This window comes from Trichosurus vulpecula, chromosome 2 (assembly GCF_011100635.1).
Source record: "Trichosurus vulpecula isolate mTriVul1 chromosome 2, mTriVul1.pri, whole genome shotgun sequence".
Taxonomy (NCBI): domain Eukaryota; kingdom Metazoa; phylum Chordata; class Mammalia; order Diprotodontia; family Phalangeridae; genus Trichosurus; species Trichosurus vulpecula.
The window spans coordinates 412,516,768-412,537,104 of NC_050574.1; the positions used below are offsets into that span (position 1 = coordinate 412,516,768).

A 20,337-nucleotide genomic window follows, 5' to 3' on the forward strand; every position below is an offset into this window, starting at 1 on the left:
GAGGTTCCCCTACGTATTTGGACTACTGCCCCCTTTACAAACAAAAACAAAAACAAAAACAACTTAGTGTCCCTCTGGGGAACTACGTTCTAAAACCCTTTTATGTTTTTTCTTTGAAATTTGTATCATTTTAAAAAAACAAAATTTTTTAAAAAATGTTACATCTCAAATATAATAATTTATCGTAAATTCGTATTATTTTCCTGTATTGAAATTTTGATGATGCAATATTGTCATTTAACCCATACAGTACTGCACTGTAAAGAAGTCACTACATGCACATATTCCTGCCTCTGCATGCTGGACTTCCTGATAATGCATGACTCACTAGCCTGCTTGACACTTGCTTGTTAAGACCCATCAGCAGACCTGACCACTAATTGTGTGTTTATTTGGAAGATGAAAACTTGAAGAAAATTTTAAAACAATCAAAATAATGCATGGGGCAGAAGGACAGGCTCTCTCCTATCCCCAGCCCTTCATCTCTGATGTTGATTTCCAACAAGGTTTGCTTAGTATCTACTCTTCAATCCCAGGATGCCAGTGTAGTTTTGTGGGGACCCTATGTCTGGCCACAAATTCCTGAAGAATGCATGCTGAAAGGGAAAGTGCTAGATTTGGACTCAGAGGACCCGAGTTCGAATCCTAGTGGCATGATCTAGGAAAGTACCCTTCCCCCATTGGCCTCAGTTTCTCCTCCTGTAAAATGAGGTTTGACTAAAGCCCATTCCTGCTCTGAGTCTGATGATCCTATCAACTGTTCCTCCCTCAACTCTAACTCTAGGCTATTCATCCCAGAGTACCCCTGGACAAGGGGAATACCAGCTTGATTTCAGGATCATCAACCACAGCTTTACCAACCATGACCCCACATCCCCAGTGTACCAAGCACTACAGAGAGACATCCAGGACAGTGTAGGTTGTTCTGGCCACCCCCACTCATCCAAGTTTCTTATTGGCTAATCTTTGGCTCCCATCACTTCTGGATGTCTTAAGTGGAAAGAAACAGAAGGGAAGAGGGCATATATTAGCTCAGAGATAGGACATGAATTCATGGGAATAGGATCCTTATGCACAGATCTCCTCATGTTTCTTCTCTGCCTAAAACTTTCCAGTGCTTTCCTATTGAATAAAGTCCAAGTGTTCTTGTACGTCACTCAACTCCTTTCAAATAATCTAACAACACTCATCCTTTTCGGTTTTCCTCTTACTCATCTCCAGTCACTCTACACACCAGCCAAACTGGACTGATCCACCCAAACATTACATATTCTCTTCCTCCTCTGTGCTTTCACTTTCCTGATGTCATGGTCCTCTTTGCAAATGAAGGATGAATACAACCTGCGAGTCATCCTGGCTGCCTGAATGGGGACTGAGCCAGTTGGGTAACTCAGCTCAACCTCTCCCTCTCCTTCTCCTCTCCAAAGGGAGGAAAATTTTGGTGCCCGAAAGCTCCCTAGCTAACTTGGGGTTTACTGACTAGATTCCTCCCTCCCTTCTTTGCTTCCTTCCTTCCTTCCTCCCTCCCAGCCTCCCTCCCCTCCCTTCCATCCTCCCTTCCTCCCTTCCTTCTTTCCTTCCTTCCTCTTTCCACAAAGACCAAACCTTAAACCCATTTCACTCTGAAGCTCACAGATTGAACCAGGATAGGTCCTTGCCCAAGCTCTACTTAATGGCTATATTTTGGGCCATCCTGGTTCAGAGAGAATGTCAATAGTAATTGTTTCTCTTTGGACCAGCAACCCTGAGGGTCTTCACCTCCCAGGTGACTTCTTTTCTAATTAAAGGTACTATCCCTTGACTCATTTATTAAAGAAGCCTATTCACTAAATGGGCATTACCTCAAAAAGAGAATGTGAAAAGGCCTTAACCTAAAAGGGCCAGGGTGTCCCATTGCATCCTGGGCCATTTCCAGTCATCCTGATGGATATCTGGCCACTAGACAAAGATGGCTCTGGAGGAGAAAGTGAGGCTGGTGGCCTTCCACAGCCCTTCCTCATGCAAATCAAAATCAACCGCAAGTCTTGTCATCATTTCCCTGATGCCATGGTCCTGTTCGAAAATGAAAGATAAACTCAATTCCCTGATAATTAACTCATGCACTGAACACATCAAAAACAGATGAGGAACCCAGCACAGCTGCTTCTACATTTTTGTTCTTTGTGTGGCAACAGTCACCGTGCACATTAAGCACTATGGAGAAAGTTAAGAACGGACCGAAGGGGCTCTAGCCCCCAGCCCTGGCAATGAAAGTGAGTACATCTTCTCTCCTCCTCTTTGTTGAATTTGATAAACCCATATTCCACTGCCTTTGTAAGACAGGCCACAGCTGCCCTCATGACTGGCCCAGCCTCACTCACCCCACAGAAAGAATCTCCAAGACTTCACTCTCTATTAGTTACACTGTGATTTTCCTTGAAGCCTCGAACATGTTCAACACCACCACTGCACTACGGTGCTGCAGCTCCAGATTAGAACTCAACAGTAGAGTTGTAGGATCTCTAGCCAATGTGTTCTCTAGGAAAAAAGATCTGAGAGAGAACATGCCAGGTTTTACCAATAAGGGAGTGGGATCACCTGCCCAAAAGTGGGTTCTCCTCACTTATACAGCATAATAGACCTATATGTATTCCGGGGATGTATGGCACAAACCTTGTCCTAATTGTACCCGCATGACAATTTGAACACTTCAAATATGGCTGCCTCACCCCAGTTAACAAGGAAGCAAAGTACTGAGACAGTGAGGAATATTATTGACACAAAGTAAGGTGCCACTCACCACTTGGATGATTTGAATACAAAGTGGGGGCAGCAGTGAGGATGGGATGGCCAGTCCACCTGCGGCTGCCTGATTCAGAAGCTCATCTTCTGCACTATACAGCACCAGTAACTTTACTCAGTCATTGCCTTCATCCAGAAACAAATCTTGGTACTAAAAAAGGGAAAAGTCAGTGAACAATGACACATTCTTTAGAGAATAGCCTAGAATAGTGAAAAAGAGCTTACCTTCTTAAAGAAACATTACCTTTTATAAGCATTTTACATATTTGATAGAATGAAATGAGTCCTCAAGTTGGAGTCAGAAAACATCAGAGAATTCAAAGCTTGCCTGACAGCTTCAATCTATGATCTTAGGCCAGTCACTTCATCTGTTTCTATATCTATAAACTAAGCGTGAAAATGCCTGCAGTGCCTACCTCAGAGGTGAGTTTTCAGTACCAAAGAGACAAGGTATAGAAAAAGCCTTTTGCAAACATTAAGCTATATAAATCTCAGCTCTTATTATGAGAATACACTGATACCCCTTTCTTCTTACTGCACCCTAAGCATGGAATCTATACCGGTACCCTGCCCCTCCCCCCGAGCCCCTTACCTCCTTGCCTCATGGTCATGTTACACATGTACTTGGTGGCTGCCCACAGGATCGTTTCATGCTCTTCAAACATGTAGCCCTCAATCACTGGTGCTGCCTTCTCTGTCAGGATCTTCTGCCTGTGGGAGTAGAGACCAGCAGTTTGAAGGTCCCACTACATATACTCATCTCTTGCCCTACTCAATTCAGGATTCCCAGGCCAGAGATTTTCCTCAGTGGTAGCCTCCCTTTTCCCACAGAGGTTCACCACTAAAATACAGAGAACAGCTGTTCAATTTCCTATTAGCTCTGGCTCATCAATCAAGCAGGACTTAAGTAGGCTAGAGAGTAAGAAAAAGAGACAGTAAACCTGCTTGAAAGAGGAGGGAACTTACTTTGCTGGCTATATGTTCCAGGGCCATAGGGACTTCATCTTACCTAAGCCTCTCACTGATCCCTTGGTTAAAGCCATTAGTGCTTCAAAGTTTGGAACCCCTGACCAGTTGAGATGAGGCAGGGAAACAAGGGGGCAGACAGCCTCATAAACCTGAAACACAAACACTGGCACATTAGAGCTGCTCATACCCATCATATCCCTTACCTCCCAAACTCTGAGAACATCCCTCCTGAAAGACAATAGGGGAGGGTTACACTATTAAGTGCATTTACAGTCATCCCAACATTGTCCCCCATGCTTTTCACTCTCTACAGATGATCAAAACCACCATTTTGGTCCCATTTGAAGAAACAGTACCATTACAGAGAAAATCACTGTCTAGTGATGAAGAAAGAAGAAGGGCAGAGAGAGGAGGAAAAAATCATACCCATTCTCCAGGAAACGTCATCACAGGATTAGAAGTGATGATGATTGTGGCAAGAGCCTGTGCTGCTTTAGTCTGCCCAATCTTTGTGCTCTCCAGAGCTAGTGGCAGTAGTGCCTGAAAAGTAATACAGCAAAAAAAGAGATTTTTATCTTTACATAAGGAACTGAAATCCAAAATATTAGGCAAATACCAAAGTTATATTCTTATGTATTAATGTATTAGTTTACTTTCAAAAATTAAACAGAGATTATCTCATTTGGTTTTTGAAACAACACACATTAATATCATCATTTTAAGATGAGAAAACAGAGGGCAAGTCATTTGCCCACGATCACACTAAGTGACAGAGCCAGGGACCTGAACCTAATTCTGACTTCAACACCATCAGTCTTTCCTCTACAGAACACTCAATTTTGTGTAATAATATACGTACCAAGTGTGCTACAGGACATTAATGACTCACTTTCAGTAAAGGGATAAACTTGAAACAGCTTTTCCAATAGGGTTGATGTGTTTGCATTTAATGTTTTCACACTATCTTGTACCTGTTAATCATCCCTGGCAGAGTTTTTGTTTTTTTTTTTGAGATGCTTAAGTGGGCTTAAGGGTATAATCTTTGTTCAAGAAATCTAGCAAAAATATATTAAAGGTGGTATTCTCTCTTGTCAGTACAATGTTTAAGGAAATGCTCATTTTATTTGCTGTTGATGTTTAAAATGATATATTTTAATATTTATCAAATATATTTATATATAAATATAAAAATATAAATAACAAAACCTATTTTAAACAAATACAAATAAAAAATATTTAAAATATATAAATATAAATAATATAACATATAAGATATATGATCTATGTATACATACAAACAAGTAGAATTTCATTGTTGAAAACAGACTGAAATCTATGCCCTTCAATCAAGAATTTATTTTGGACCTCAGGCCAAAGCAAAATTCCCTGAACAAGGAGTAAGTACATTGTGATTTTCAGAGTAAGTTACATAGTTTAACACAGAACAGAGTTGAAGTGAGTTTCTGAACATGAAAAAGTAACATTGCAAAATGTTGCAAGAGGCGTGAAATCTTTGGCAAAAATAATAATAATAATAATAATGATACTTTGGTCCTCAGCTTCCTTATGTGTAAACTAAGGGTTAGACAGGACCATGTCTAAAAAGATTCCTTTTCATTGCTAAAATTCTGGCTCTGTAAGCCATGCTTCTGGCCAACTAATGGTCTTAGTTCAGCAGAAGAAAGTAACCACCAGTGGTAGCTTACCTTGCCCCCTCCCTGAGCAATAGCACTTCCACAGTCTTCTGCTTCTACCAATGCTAGGAAGAGCCTGAGTAGAAACCTAATTAGTCATGGCTTGGAGTTCAAGGGAACAAAGTTTTTTCTTGGTGTAGGTACTTGCTCCAGTGCTAGGCAAACAGCTAAATGATCATTTTCTGTATGTTTTGCCCCAAGGAAGACTTTCCCTTGTGAGGAAATGAAGCTCTAACAATTCCAGGTAGTTGCACCTAATCATCTCCTAGCCCTGAGTAGGTTATCTGTCTCTCACCACTGTTATGGTAATTAGGTGGGACTTTTTTGCTGGTCTTCTCTTTTGGAATGCTAAGGTCATATGGCCTTTAATGAGTCTTGCCTTTGTTTGAATAGAGCAGGTAGTTTGTTTTGCAGCGCTTCTCAGCACTAAGGAATCTTTGAATCAGAAGTCTTAGATGACCTGCTTGCATCAAGGAAAGGCCGAGTTCACATGGGTTTAAGTCCCATGATTGTGACGCTCTCTGACCCTGATGAAGACTATACATACTCAGAGGTCATCATTTTGTCTTTGGGGCACACTCATTGGAAGAGAGTTTGTGATTTGGACAGCCGAGACTCTGGGTAGCTGTCAGAATCCGGTCCCAGCCCCCCACCCCCCACCCCCCACCTTTGAAAACGCAGTTGTTGGTGCCTTTCTCTCTGGTAACTATGTAACACCCTGGTTAGACAACTAGAGACCTTGTTGATTTCTATGTGTTTCTGCTCTATTTATATAATTCCTGCTTGCAATTTCTGTTTGCATCCTCTTTGAAGTTCAGGGTGCTGGCTTTTCCCCAGAACTAAGTGAATGATATATGTATGTTTAATTAAAAGTGAGATTGTTAACCCCTTAAAGTTGCTTTCCTTAGAAAAGCAGATCAAAGGACCTGTGCTAGCAGCCCTTCTGTGTGCTGGTGTTCTCAGCCTTGCACAGCCACAGTAGCAGCAAGCAGTATTATTGTTACAGCCACGGACACCCCTACTGCCACCACCCCCATGCACCTGGAGAGCAGTTCTTAGCAGGAATTAATGAGCAATGGGTTTTCTTTCTTCACCATGCATGTAAGAGCTGATACCACACCAGCTGTAAGCAACTTGCTCACTCATGATCAAACAAAGCTTGGTTTATTCTGGGAAAAATTATGGTTCAAGAGAAAACAACAACTAACAAATAGCACATGCAGCACCCCTTCTTACTGGACACTTAAAAAGAAAAGAACTTCATGAGAATGAATTGTTAAACACTGAATTGCCAAAATAGAGATATCTTTCCCAGTTAATCTATAAAAACGTCAAACACTCATTTGTTTGGGATAACTTAACATTTTGAGGCTTCCATTACTTTATCTGCAAGGTGATATCTTTGGACCAGATGCTATTTCAAGGTCTTTTTCACCTCTAAAATTCATTGACTTGTGGATAATTCTGCCTAGAGTTAGGGGGACCGTGTCCCTTCCAGCCCAATGCTCCTGTGATTTAAAGAAGTGCCCATCTGTGCCTGCTCACCTTAGGGTACTTCTCAGATACATGTTGTTTGGCATACTTGGCCTGCTCCAGCATCTGGAGTGGGGGTAGGCTCCTCATGATCATAACTATTGGGACAGTTCATTAATGCTGAGACCACAGCAAAGACTACTGACTTGCTCTCCAACTGCAAAGAACAGAAAAGGAACTCAACTGTCCCTGCCTTTGGAGAAAATCCCTAGGGATAGACCACACTAAACACTTTCAAAGAAGACATGTCTGAGAAAACACTCGAAAAGGCATAGAAGGCCAGGTATGAGGTTCTACCCTTAGAAATCTGAATGGTTCATTTCTTCTCTATATAAACTCATTAACTCAAGATTCAACTAGAAAGAATTGGGCCACCCCTCCCTAGCGGCCCCTTTGTAACCAAATACAGCATTAATTCATTATTTCCAAAGGCCAATAATGTAGAGATGGAGCCAAGATGGTGGAGGGAAAGCAGGGACTCATCTGAGCTCTCAAACCCCTTTAAATACCTTTAAAAAATGACTCAACAAATTCTAGAGCAGCAGAACCCACAAAGAGACAGAGTGAGGCAGATTTCCAGCCCAAAACAACCTGGAAGTCTGACAGGAAGGGTCTGTTGCACTGGGCTGAGACAGGAGGGCAGTCTAGTGTTGTACCAGCATAGACCCGGCCCCAGCCGAGCCAGAGCAGACCTTGGGGGACTGAATCACAGACAGCAGCGGCAGTTTCCAGACTTCTCAGCCCACAGATGCCAGAGACAACTTGGAAGGTCAGCAGGAGGGGTCTGTCAGAAAAAGGTGAGAGAAAAGCACATTCCAGCACAGGGTGTGCCAGTACAGCACTGGCCCCAGCAAACCAGTAGCAGGTCTTGGGAGTGATTGAATCCGCAGCGGCAACGGTGGTAGCAACTGCCCTCGGAGCTGTCAGCCCACACAGAGAATGTTTGAAAGTCACCTATTTTGACCTCTGGGAACCAAGATGGCGGAGTAAGCAGTAAGTTGTTCTCACCCTCCCTTACTGACCTTGAAAAACCCAGAGAATGTTGCCCCAGGAAAAAATCCTGAAATAGAGGAGCCGGCAGAAAGACAAGGGACAGCAGTCTTTTAGCTCAGGAAACTAGGGGGATTAATGGGAAAGGTCCCTCTCGCTGCGGCTGAAGGGGACCAGTACAGGCTGGAGGTGTCCCAGCTAGGCAGCAGCAAGCTCCACCCTAGCAAACCAGTAATCAGGCCCCTAGCTCCCCGCACGAGCAGCCTGGGATGGTGCTCCCCACGCCCCAGAAGCAGAGCTCAACTTTAAAAGGCAAACAACATGAGAAAAAAGCAACAAGGAAAACAATAACCATAGAAAATTATCTCGGTGACAGGGAAGATCAAAACATAAATTCAGGAGAGAACATCATGGTCATCCAAAACCTCAAAGAGGAATATAAACTTGTCTCAAGCCTAAAAAGCCTTCTTGGAAGCACTCGAGGAGGATTTTAAAAGTCAAATAAGAAAAGTAGAAGAAAAATCGAACAATCCTTTAGTCTGTGTCTGAGTCCTTTTACCTTGCTTGCTCGTTTTCCCAGACACTTACTTGACTTTTGAGCTTTTTTGTCAGGGTATGACTGCTTTCAGAGTGGAGAATGCTTTGGCCCAAGCCAAAAAAACAAACAAACAAAAAAAAAAAACAAAACTCCAGGGCCAGATGGATTTACAAGCGAATTCTATCAAACATTTAAAGAACAACTATTTGGAAAAATAGGTGAAGAAGGAATTCTATCAAACTTCTTTTATGATACAAATATGGCAAACCTGAAAGAGTTGAAAGAAAATTATAGCCCAATTTCCCTAATGAATATTGATGCAAAAAATTTAAATAAAATATTAGCAAAAAGATTACAGCAGCTAATCATGAGAATAATACACTATGACCAGGTAGGATTTATTCCAGTAATGCAAGGCTGGTTCAATATTAGGAAAACTATTAGCATAATTAATCATATGAGCAGCAAAACTAACAGAAACCATATGATTATCTCAATAGATGCAGAAAATTCTTTCGACAAAATAAAATACTGATTCCTATTAAAAACACTAGAAAGCATAGCAACAACCGGAATCTTCCTTAAAATTATAAATAGCATCTACCTAAAGCCATCAGCAAGAATCATATATATAATGTAGATAAGTTAGCTGCATTCTCAATCAGATTGGGGGTGAAACAAGGAAGTCAATTATCACCGCTGTCATTCATTATGGTACTAGAAAATGTTAGCATTAGCAATAAGAGAAGAAACAGAAATTGAAGGAATTAGAATAGGCAAAGAAGAAATGAAGCTATCACTCTTTGCAGACAATATGATGATATACTTACAGAATCCTAGAGAATCAAGTAAAATAATGAACAACTTTAGCAAAGTTGCAGGATATAAAATAAATCCACACAAATCATCGGCATATTACTAAGAAAGCCCAACAGCAAGAGATAGAGAAATTCCATTTAAAGTTACTGTAGATATTATAAATATTTGGGAGTCTACATGCCAAAACAAACCCAGGAAGAATATGAACACAATTTCTTTCTTTTTTATTATTTATGTCCCACTTTTATTAATGATTTCAAAACACTTTTCACATGAAATAAGTCAGGTCAAAATAATTAGAAAAAAAATTAGTTGCTCATTCTACCTAAATTAATTTACTAATTCAGTGCCATACCAAACAAACTACCCAAAAACTATTTTATAGAGCTAGAAAAAATAATATCGAAATTCATCTGGAAGAACAAAAGGTCCAGAAAATCAAGGGAATTAATGAACATAAATGCAAGGGAAATTGGCCTTGCCATACCAGATCTTAAGTTGTGTTACAAAGCAGCAATCATCAAAACTACTTGGTACTGGCTAAGAAACAGAGTGGTAGATCAGTACAATGGGTTAGGTACACAAGACACAGTAGTCAATGACCACAGTAATCTGCTGTTTGATACACCCAAAGACCCCAGTTTCTGGGATAAGAACTCACTATTTGACAAAAACTGCTGGGATAACTGGAAAACCATATGGCAACAACTGGGTATAGATCAACGTCTAACACTCTATAGAAAAATAAATTCCAAATGGGTACACAATTTAGATATAAAGACTGGTATGATAAGCAAATTAAGGAAGCAAGGAATAGTTTATTTGTCAGATTTATTGAGAATGGAGGAATATATGACTAAACGAGAGACAGAAAACAATATGAAATACAAAATAGATAAGTTCCATTAGATTAAATTAAAAAGTTTTTGCACAAACAAAGCCAACGCAGCCAAAAGAAGAAGAAAACTGGGAAAGAATTTTTACAGCTATTGTCCCTGATGAAGACCTCATTTCTAAAATATAGAGAACTGAGTCAAACTTAAAAGAATACAAGACATTCCCCCAATTGATAAATTGCCAAAGGATATGAACAGGCAGTTTTCCGAGGAAAAAAATTAAAGCTATTTATAGTAATATAAAAATGCTCTAAATCACTACTGATTAAAGAGATGCAAATCAAAACAACTCTGAAGTAGCACATCACAGCTATCAGATTGGCTAACATGACAAAACAAGAAAATGATAAATGTTGGAGATGTGGGAAAGCTGGAACACTAATTCATTGTTGGTGGAGCTATGAGCTGATCTAGCCATTCTGAAGAGCAATTTGGAACTATCCCCAAAGGGCTATAAATTTGTGCATACCCTTTGACCCAGCAATACCACTTTTAGGCCTGTATACAAAAGAGATCATAAAAATAGGGAAAGGACACTCATGTACAAAAATATTTATAGCAGATCTTTTTGTGGTAGACATTAACTGAAAACTGAGGGGATGCTCATCAATTGGGGAATGGCTGAACAAGTTGTAGTACCGTGTTTATAGCCAAAGAGGGAAAAATAACAACTTTTAAAACCCCAGTATTGTCAATTGATAAACAAACATTTATCAAGTGCCTGCTATGTGCCAGGCAATATAGTCAGTGGCAAAAGATTATCCCTGCCCTAGAGAAGGTTACAATCTAATGGAGGAACTTATGATCTAGTGGTCAGATATTCAGTCAATAAACATTTATTAAGTGCCCACTAAGTGCCAGACACTGTGCTTTGGCACTGGGTATACAAAGAAAAGCAAAAGACAATTCTTTTTCTCAAAGACCTCACAGTCTAATGGGGAGACGACAGACAAATGACTAAGTACAAAACAAGCTATATACAGGATAAGTTGGAAATAAGCAGGAAAACAAAGGCACTTGGAAGAAGGAGGTTCATGAAAGGCTTCTAGTAGAAGGTGAGATGCTCATTGGGACTTGAAAGAAATCAGGGAATCCAGGAGGTAGAGATGAGGAGGGAGAACATTGCAGGGAAGGGGACAACCCATGAAAATGGCTAGATTTGGGAGATGGAGTATCTTGTGCATAGGCCTGCAGGGAGGCTGATACTGGGGCAGAGAGTGTACAGTGTAGGAAGAATGCAAAGATGGGGTGAGGCAGGTTATGATGTTCTTTGGATGCTAAACAGAAGATTTTATATTTGATTCTTGAGGAGTTTTTTCAGTTCACAGCTTTATTGACTGATGTTTATATATAGGCGCAGAAATGTTTCAGGTTCTTTTTAATTGATAAGATGTTTCTTATGTAACATCATTTCCTTTCCCTAACAGAGCAGTACAACCTTTAAAAAGTAGTTAAGGGCATATTCACATATTTGTAGGAAATTTAAATATGTGTGTGTGTGTGTGTGTGTATTAGTTTTCAACATTCACTTCTATAAGATTTTGAGTTTGGAATTTTCTGCCCATCCCTTCCCTCCCCCACCCCAATTTGGCATGCGATCTGATACAGGCCCTACTTAAACATTCATATTAAACATATTTTCACATTAGGCATGTTGTAAAGAAGAATTATACCCAATGGGAGAAAACCTGAGAAAGAAGGAAAAAAAATTAAGAAGAGCGATGGTGGTGGGGGAAGGGGGCGGGGAGGAGCAAATAGTATGTTTCAATCTGCATTTAGACTTCATAGCTCTTTTTCTGGATTTGGATAGCATTTTCCATCATGAGTCTTTTTGAGTTGTCTTAGATCCATGTATTGCTGAGACAAGTTAAGTTTATCAAAGTTGGTCATCACACATTGCTGTTTCTATGTAAAATGTTTATGTGCTTTCTGCTCACTTCACTCGGCATCAGTTCATGTAAGTCTTTCCAGGTTTTTCTGAAGTCTGCCTGTTCATCATTTCTCACAGAACAGTAGTATTCCATTACATTGACATACCATAACTTGCTCAGCCATACCTCAATCGATGGGCATCCCCTCAATTTCCAGTTCTTGGCCACTACAAAAAGGGGTGATAAAAATATTTTTGTATATGTGGATCCTTTCCCCAATTTTATGATCTCTTTGGAATGCAGACCTAAAGTGGTATTACTGAGTCAAAGGGTATGCACATTTTTATAGCCCTTTGGACATAGTTCCAAACTGCTCTACAGAATGGCTGGATCAGTTCACAACTCTACCAACAATGTTTTAGTGTTCCAACTTTCCCACATCTTCACCAACATTTATCATTTTCCTCTTTTGTCATGTTGGCCAATCTGATAGGTGTGATGTGGTACCTAAGCATTGCTTTGATTTGCATTTCTCTAATCAATAGTGATTTAGAGCATTCTTTAATTTCTTCCTCTGAAAGCTGCCTGTTCACATCCTTTGACCATTTCTCAATTGGGGAATGGCTTTTATTCCTATAAATTTTTCTCAGTTCCCTGTATATTTTAGGTATGAAGCCTTTATCAGAGACACTCCCTGTAAAGATTTTCTCCCAATATTCTGCTTCCCTCCTAATCTTTGTTGCATTGGCTTTGTTTATACAAAAACTTCTCAGTTTTACATAATCAAAATTATCCATTCTGCATTTTGTAATGCTCTCTACATCTTGTTGGGTCATGAATTCTTTGCTTTTACATAAATCTGATAGGTAAACTATTCCATGCTCTCCCAAACTGCTTATAGCATCCGCCTTTATTTCTAAATCATGAACTCATTTTGACTTTATTTTGGCATATGATGCAAGATATTGGTCTATGTCCAGATTCTGCCATACTATTTTCCAATTTTCCCAGAAGTTGTTGTGGAATAATGAATTCTTAGCCCAGAAGCTGGATTCTTTGGGTTTATCAAAGAGTAGATTGCTATAGTTGTTGACTTCTGTGTCTTGTGTACCTAACCTATTCCACTGATTCACCACTCTGTTTCTTAGCCAGTACCAGGTAATTTGGAGGACTGCTGCTTTATAATAAAATTTGATATCTGGCATGGCTAGGCCACCTTCCCTAGCATTTCATTAATTCCCTTGATATTCTGGACTTTTTGTTCTTCCAGATGAATTTTGTTATTATTTTATCCAGGTTTGTAAAATAGTTTTTTGGTAGTTTGATTGGTATGGCACTGAATAAGTAAATTAATTTAGATAAAATTGTCATTTTTATTGTATTAGTTTGGCCTAACGATGAGCAACTGATGTTATTTCACTTATTTAGACCTGACTTTATTTGTGTGAGAAGTGTTTCATAACTGTGTTCGTATAGGCCGTGGGTTTGTCTTGGCAGGCAGACTCCCAAATATTTTATAGTGTTTGCAGTAACTTCAAGTGGAATTTCTCTTTCTATGCCTTGCTGTTGGGCTTTGTTAGTAATGTGTAGGAATGCCGAGGATTTATGTGGGTTTATTTTATATCTTGCAATTTTACTAAAGTTTTTTTTTATTATTTCAAGTAGTTTTTTACTTGATTCTCTAGGATTCTCTAAGTAAGTCATCATGTTCTCTGCAAAAAGTGAAAAATTACTTTCTTCTTTGCCTATTCTAATTCCCTTAATTTCTTTTTCTTCTCTTATTCAAGTTCAAATTCTAGTTCAAATTAGGCCTCAGGCACTTGACAAACTTACTAGCTGTGTGACCTTGGGGAAATCACTGAACTCCAATTGCCTTGCCTTCCCCCCTCAAAAAAAACCTTTTAAGTTCGTTCAAAGAAAATAACACCAAGTTTGCATATGTATTCACAATACTAAGAAAAAAAGTACTTTTCCTATGGAATCTCTAGGTTGAAAGGAGAACTTCAGTTTCCTATTTCTAAATGGGTGAGGGAATTTATTTCAGATCAATTATGCACTTGGGCTCAAAACATTTCTGGATTGTCCCTCTTCTACCCATTTTAGTTCCTTCCTGGCCTCACTCATGCTTGGGATTTAAGCACAAGGCACTCCTTCAAGTGATATAAAAGTATTCAACCCAATTCATTGCACCAAACATAGATATAAACTATTTTCAGTATGAGGTGGTTTCTCACATTACAATGACAATTTTTTTAATGGGAGGGATCCATGTTATTTGGCCATGATATAATAATCCTGCTGCCAGTATGATCTGTGAGAATAGACTTTGAATTCCAATCCAACAGATTCCACATAATGGAAAATAATATCAATATACAGCATGGAAATACCAATATAGTTGCCTAAAGAACAAAAAATAAAGATATAACCTAAGGTTGAATTGGTACTAAAACCTCAGAGATAAGGAAATATCTTTTATCAATGAAGACTCAATGTCTTCACTTTACCTCAAATTTATTTTAAAAAAAAGATGACAAGTACTCAGGGAGGTTAAGTGATTTATTTAGTGTTTAAGAAAGAAAGTAGACATGGTAGAGGCAGGAACTGACCGGGCACATCCTAAACCACAAGGCTATCTTATCTAATCCCTGGGTGATTTTTGAGTGAATCTTTTAACATTTATGGGTTTGGACTTACGAATGAATAATGGGGTTGGCTGTCAGACTGGACAGCCACATTCTCTCTGACCTCACTTCCTCCTCTAGCGTATTTTTCTTAGGGTAGGTCTCAAAATCCAAAGCCTTCACCACTCTTGTGACCTTGTGAGTGCTCAGAGAAGGAATAGCTATTTTCACTAGTGCCCATGCTTTGCATTATGGTAACTAGTCCTCTCACAGCTCTCCCTACCATGTTCACTTCTTTGGATTTCAAAAAATCCTCATCAGATCTACCAAAATCCACACATTGATGTTGAATGTTTCAAAGGTAAGGAACAACTACAGAGGGAAGTTAAGCAAATGATTTAGGTTCAGAAATTTAAAACAATTCTTGGGAGTCATACAGGTTGACTTTCACAGAATTAACAGGATTCCTTCAAGTAGGACTTCTCTGATGTGACAGAAAATAATTTAGGGAAAAGTTCCTGTTCCCAAATAACGTTTTGTCATTTATAATTTTTAAAATTGGATTTCCACTTTAAAATCTTTCTATTGCAATGATGCCAGTGATGGTAGTAACTTAAAACCCATGGGAAAACTGAGACCTACAAGTATAATTATCCAGGTGAGTTTATTAAAATTATATTCTTATTAGCAGATTTCACAGCATATACACTCAATGGAGTCATGCTGAAATTGAACCATGTTTCTTGAGAAAGTTTTGAAAGTGAGAGAACTTGAGGAAGTCTGTTCATAAATGAATATCTAAGCATAATGAGTCTCCAACTTATGAATATTCAACTAGAAGCCTCCATTCACCAAAACATCCAAAGGTCACCCTAGTCTCATAGCAGTATATCTCTTTCCAACTGTTGAAGTGAGACATACTTCTATGCACTCACATAATGCAAACCAGTGGTCAAATTTACCAGCATCAAAGTTTCTATTTTCAATCTATTTTAATGAAAAATGATGTCCAAGGCTACTTGGAATACTTCTGTTCTGCTAAAATATGGCTCAAGTAGACCTTAGTACATTAGCCAGAAAAACTATTAAGTGTAACAATCTCTAAGGAAAATGGAAGCTGTTTAAGAATAAATGCTGTGTCCTTATTCATCTTTGATTCTTTCTCATGCCTTCTCAGGTAGATGCTTTAATCTATCCACATCTCTACTGGGTTTCCAAGAGATGACAACAAAAGTTTTAGATTACAAACCATTTATACTTCAAAAATTGATAAGCAAGCCTTTTATATTTGTGGTGTTTTTCTCTAGATAAAAAGGGAGCACTGAGCCAGAGTAAGGAACTCCCAGTAGTGGGACATTCCCCCACTAATTCATTCAACTCCACTGGTTTGCCAATCAACAACACTTTAGAAACCTATTTCCTTAGGGAATTCCTTGTAAGGGCTCTGAATGATTTAGAAATTCACATTTGAATTCTTTATCATTGTAGATGAAACTGAGGTTTGTGGAACTGTGGAACAGAAAAATGATTATGATTCAAAATTGACCAAGTAAAATACAGTTCAAGGAGAAGCGGGTGATAATTATTATTATTCACGGTGAGCTTCTAATTTAGCCCATCTCTTCCTTAAATTGAACTTTGAATACTGTCATTTGAGTAAGGATTCAAATGTTTCATGCAAAAAAAAAACCCCACAACTATCTGAAAGCAAATATCACTTGTAAGAAAATAATAAATTACTCTGAAAAAACTTAAAAGTAATACAATTTGTAAATAGCATTTTAAAATGAATGAATAGTGCTGTAAAGTTGGCGGTGAGACAAAACTTCCATATCCAATTTCACATGCTTGACACAATCAGAACATATTTAAATGTTGCTCAATTACAAGGTTTTGACTACTGTCAGTCACTCCATGGAATCTTATTGTACTGGGTAGCATTATGGCCACTGTCCTTTTAGTTCAGAGAGAATATATAATAGCCATATTGCAGAGTGCAATGAATATGGTAATTGGGAACTGCCATAAGAGTCTTATAAGATAGTTGGGGTTCAATTATACTCCTAAATCAGCACCCAGCTCAAGAACAAATTGACCAGAAATGACATCTCTCTACCTACCTAGGGTGTTCCAAAGCAAAACTACCAAGTGACTGCATTACAAAGGGATGCCTTATGAAATTCCAGGATACTGAGAAAGATTAAGATAATCTTGGATATAAGGACTCACGTAGACAACCTCAATACAAACATCACCAAACTATATTTACTCTATATCTATATTTAAGAAACAGAGATGAATACGTTTAGAGAATATTAAGTTCTCTTTAAACTCACTCTTTTAGTCATAACACCAAGTTACAAAAAAACCAACAATTTTCCAAGAAAACTCTACACTTAACAGAGAGGTTCATTTATCTATTTATATGTGGCTGGCTGAATTTATTTTAGACGAAGTATTTGGACTCAAAGAAACATTTTGGAATTTCCCCTTCTCTAGTGTTCTTGTCTCATTCAGACTTACGAGGCAGCATGAGGCACTCCTCTAAATGCCCAGTACTATCATTCAAAATATGTGTAGAAACTATTTCTGACTAGGTAGTTTCCCACCATAATAATCATTTTAGGGAGAATTCGATGTCATTTGGCCATACTAGAATGATCAGGGTGTAGTAATGGCCTATTTGGAGTAGATTATTTTCATCCAATGTATTCCCCAAAAAGGAAAGGCTTGGTTACAGAGAATCACTGGACATAATTAGTCACTCACCAAACAGTTCCTTCTCAGAAAAAGAGGGATATGGGTTGGGATGGGAAGTGAATTTGCATTGATAATAAAGACCTCCCAGAAGAGGAAATATCTTCTACCAATGCAGGTTCAGTGTCTTCTCCCCACTTTACAGGGACAGATACTGAGCACTCAGGAAGGTGAAGTGACTCATTCAGTGTTAAAGCTGCAAGCCCATTGTAGAGAAAAGAATCTATGCAATTCCATAGTTATGGGGCATTTTTACAACTCCCAGGAGAATTTCCATGATCAGATGTTCTTTCTCTGACGCTGTTCAGTGTTTGCAGCTCTAATACACTATTACTATTCCATTTCTTTAAAAAAAAAGTCATTCTATGAGATGACAATTATACTGACACTAAAAACAAACTCATTGTATTTCATGTTTGTTGGTGGGGTTTTGAACAGCAAACAATACTCATGGGCTATCTTTCCATTTTCAAATTCTTTAAATTTCTAGAAATCTGAATTTACACTTTCACATATCAAACATATCTCCAATGACAGGCTAAATGAAGTTGCTGTTTCTCAAAGGTAAAATATTCTCGAAAAAAGGTGGACTAACTTTCCCACAATCAGATAGATTCATCTTCCAAGGTCCTTACCAATAAGGACAGTTTTGTGGTAGAGGCAGTTTTTTTTTAACCAAAATTAGGTATTTACACTTTTGATATTTTATAACGAGGATTTATATTGAACAGTTTTTACTTCTTGTTCAAAGGAGATCCCCATGTGCAAAACAGCAGACACCAGGATGGAAACAACCAGAGACAAGGATGGTAAGTGTTTTTTCACTTTATTTTTACATTTGGTGATTTCATCCTATATGCAGTCATCAATGAAACAGTTTCTTATCAACAGCAGACAAATCTAGCAAACTTTTCAGAATGACCAACTTGGAGAAATCCCTCTTGTAAATCCATTCATTGCAACATTCAATACTCACCTTTGCCCCATACCAGTAGAACCTTTCCCTCCGGTTTCCACAAGAGTCATTGCTACATAGTCTTTTCCTACACTCTCCCATTCCATCACCAAATCCCCAGTAGTCAAACCTACCAACCATTTTCCCCTTCCTTTTTCATAGGCACTTGGTGCCCAAAGATACACTCGGCACTCCTGTGAAGCTATAATATGGCTCACGGAGACTTCTGTGGATTACTCAGAGAGCCTTATTTATAACCTTAATCAAGTAGAACGTCAGCTATTAGGGAGTAAAAGCTCTACCTTCTTCATCTTTCCTTACTTAGCACCCTTGGTTGATGTTTTCTACATGTTTACTGAATTAATGTTCATTCAATGGTGGAAATATCTCATTACTCTCAATAGAGAGTTTTAGATTGGGGACCGTTTTTACTTGAGGGATTTTCAACTGACTGACTGCTCACATGAGTAGATGAACATTCTTTTGTGGGTAAGTAGGGGTTATAAAAAATCTACGTCTGACCCAGTATAAGGAGTTCACAGTTGGAAACTTCTCCACCGATTGATCTGATTGGCAACACATCAGAAACGTGGGGCCTTAGAGAACTATTTGACATTTTTATTATCCCTTAAAAATGCTTTATGTGTACCAATTTTTGAACTCTTCGTATTTATGATTTACACATAAATGTCACACCTTTAGATGAAGAGTACTTAGAACAAAGGGACGGGAAGCCATACACAGAAGAAGGAGCAAATTATCTGGGTTGGTGAGCTTCCACTTTTGCCTATAATTTTATTAGAATTAGCATTGTAAGGAGGATTGAGACCCTCTGAAGAGGTCGTTTGGGAAAGAACAAAGTTCTAATGAAAAATAACCTCCAGCAAAATACATCTTTTAAATAATCTTTCAAAGTAATATGATACAAAAAGCATTTAAAATTTAAAAGGCTACTACTACAAAGATGGCAGTGAAATGTATCATCTGCACATTGCTTTGATTAAAAGGCCTACTACACTCTGCGTTTATTTATGTATTTTCACAGTTATGAAATATGCACATATCCCTAGTGTATATATGTATGTCACTCCTTTGAACGTGATTGTTCCATGTACAATTCTTTCCATAGTCTGTTACATTTAATGGGAATGTATGAAAGCCATGGCAGTGGCTCCAGTAACTAGGTTATAGTGTCACCTGGCAAGAAAGCCCTATGAGACTATTGATGTCTAACTCTACCCCTTATTCAGCACCCAATTCAAGAATGAATTAACCAGAGACAATACGATACTCCCTGAAAAAAATTATTATCAAATACCACTAACCACGTGCTTTAGGGAAAGAGACACTTATGAAATTCAAAATATTGAATGATATTCATATTTCAAGTATATAACAACCCACAAGTTACCATACTCAACAAAAATACCAGCCTATGTCCATGATATGTCCATACTCAAGAAATACTTGTACCTTCAAAGAAAGTAAAGCTAGGTGAGGTGGAGCCAAGGTAGCAGAGAGAAACCACGAAGTTTCCTGAGCTTTCCCCAGTTTCTCTCAGAAACAACATCAAATCAGGCATCTAAACAGATTCTGGATCAACAGAACCCATAAAAAGATGGAGTGAAAGAATTTTCCACCTTAAGATAATTTCTGAAGTCTTCAGGAAAGGTCTTTCTCATTTGGGCAAAAGGGAAGTACAGCCAAGTGCTGATGATATCTGGGCAAGCCAGTGGGAGGATGCTCTTAGTCAATGGCACAGATCAACAATCAAGGGCTCTTTGGTCCTGGCTCAGCAGGCCAGCAGTGAGGCCTCCAGCTCCAGGGCAGAAGGCAAAGTGTGAGCCCCAGAACCCAGGAACAACAGGCATAACTAGGCCAGGCCACTCTGAGTGCAGTAGGTAAGGCCC

General features: G+C 38.8%; 1 pseudogene; it reads right to left on the reverse strand.

Annotated features, from left to right (window-relative positions):
- Positions 1-2,186: 2,186 nt before the first annotated feature.
- The window catches only part of LOC118837276, a 58,384-nt pseudogene continuing 40,233 nt past the window's right edge, over positions 2,187-20,337 (reverse strand).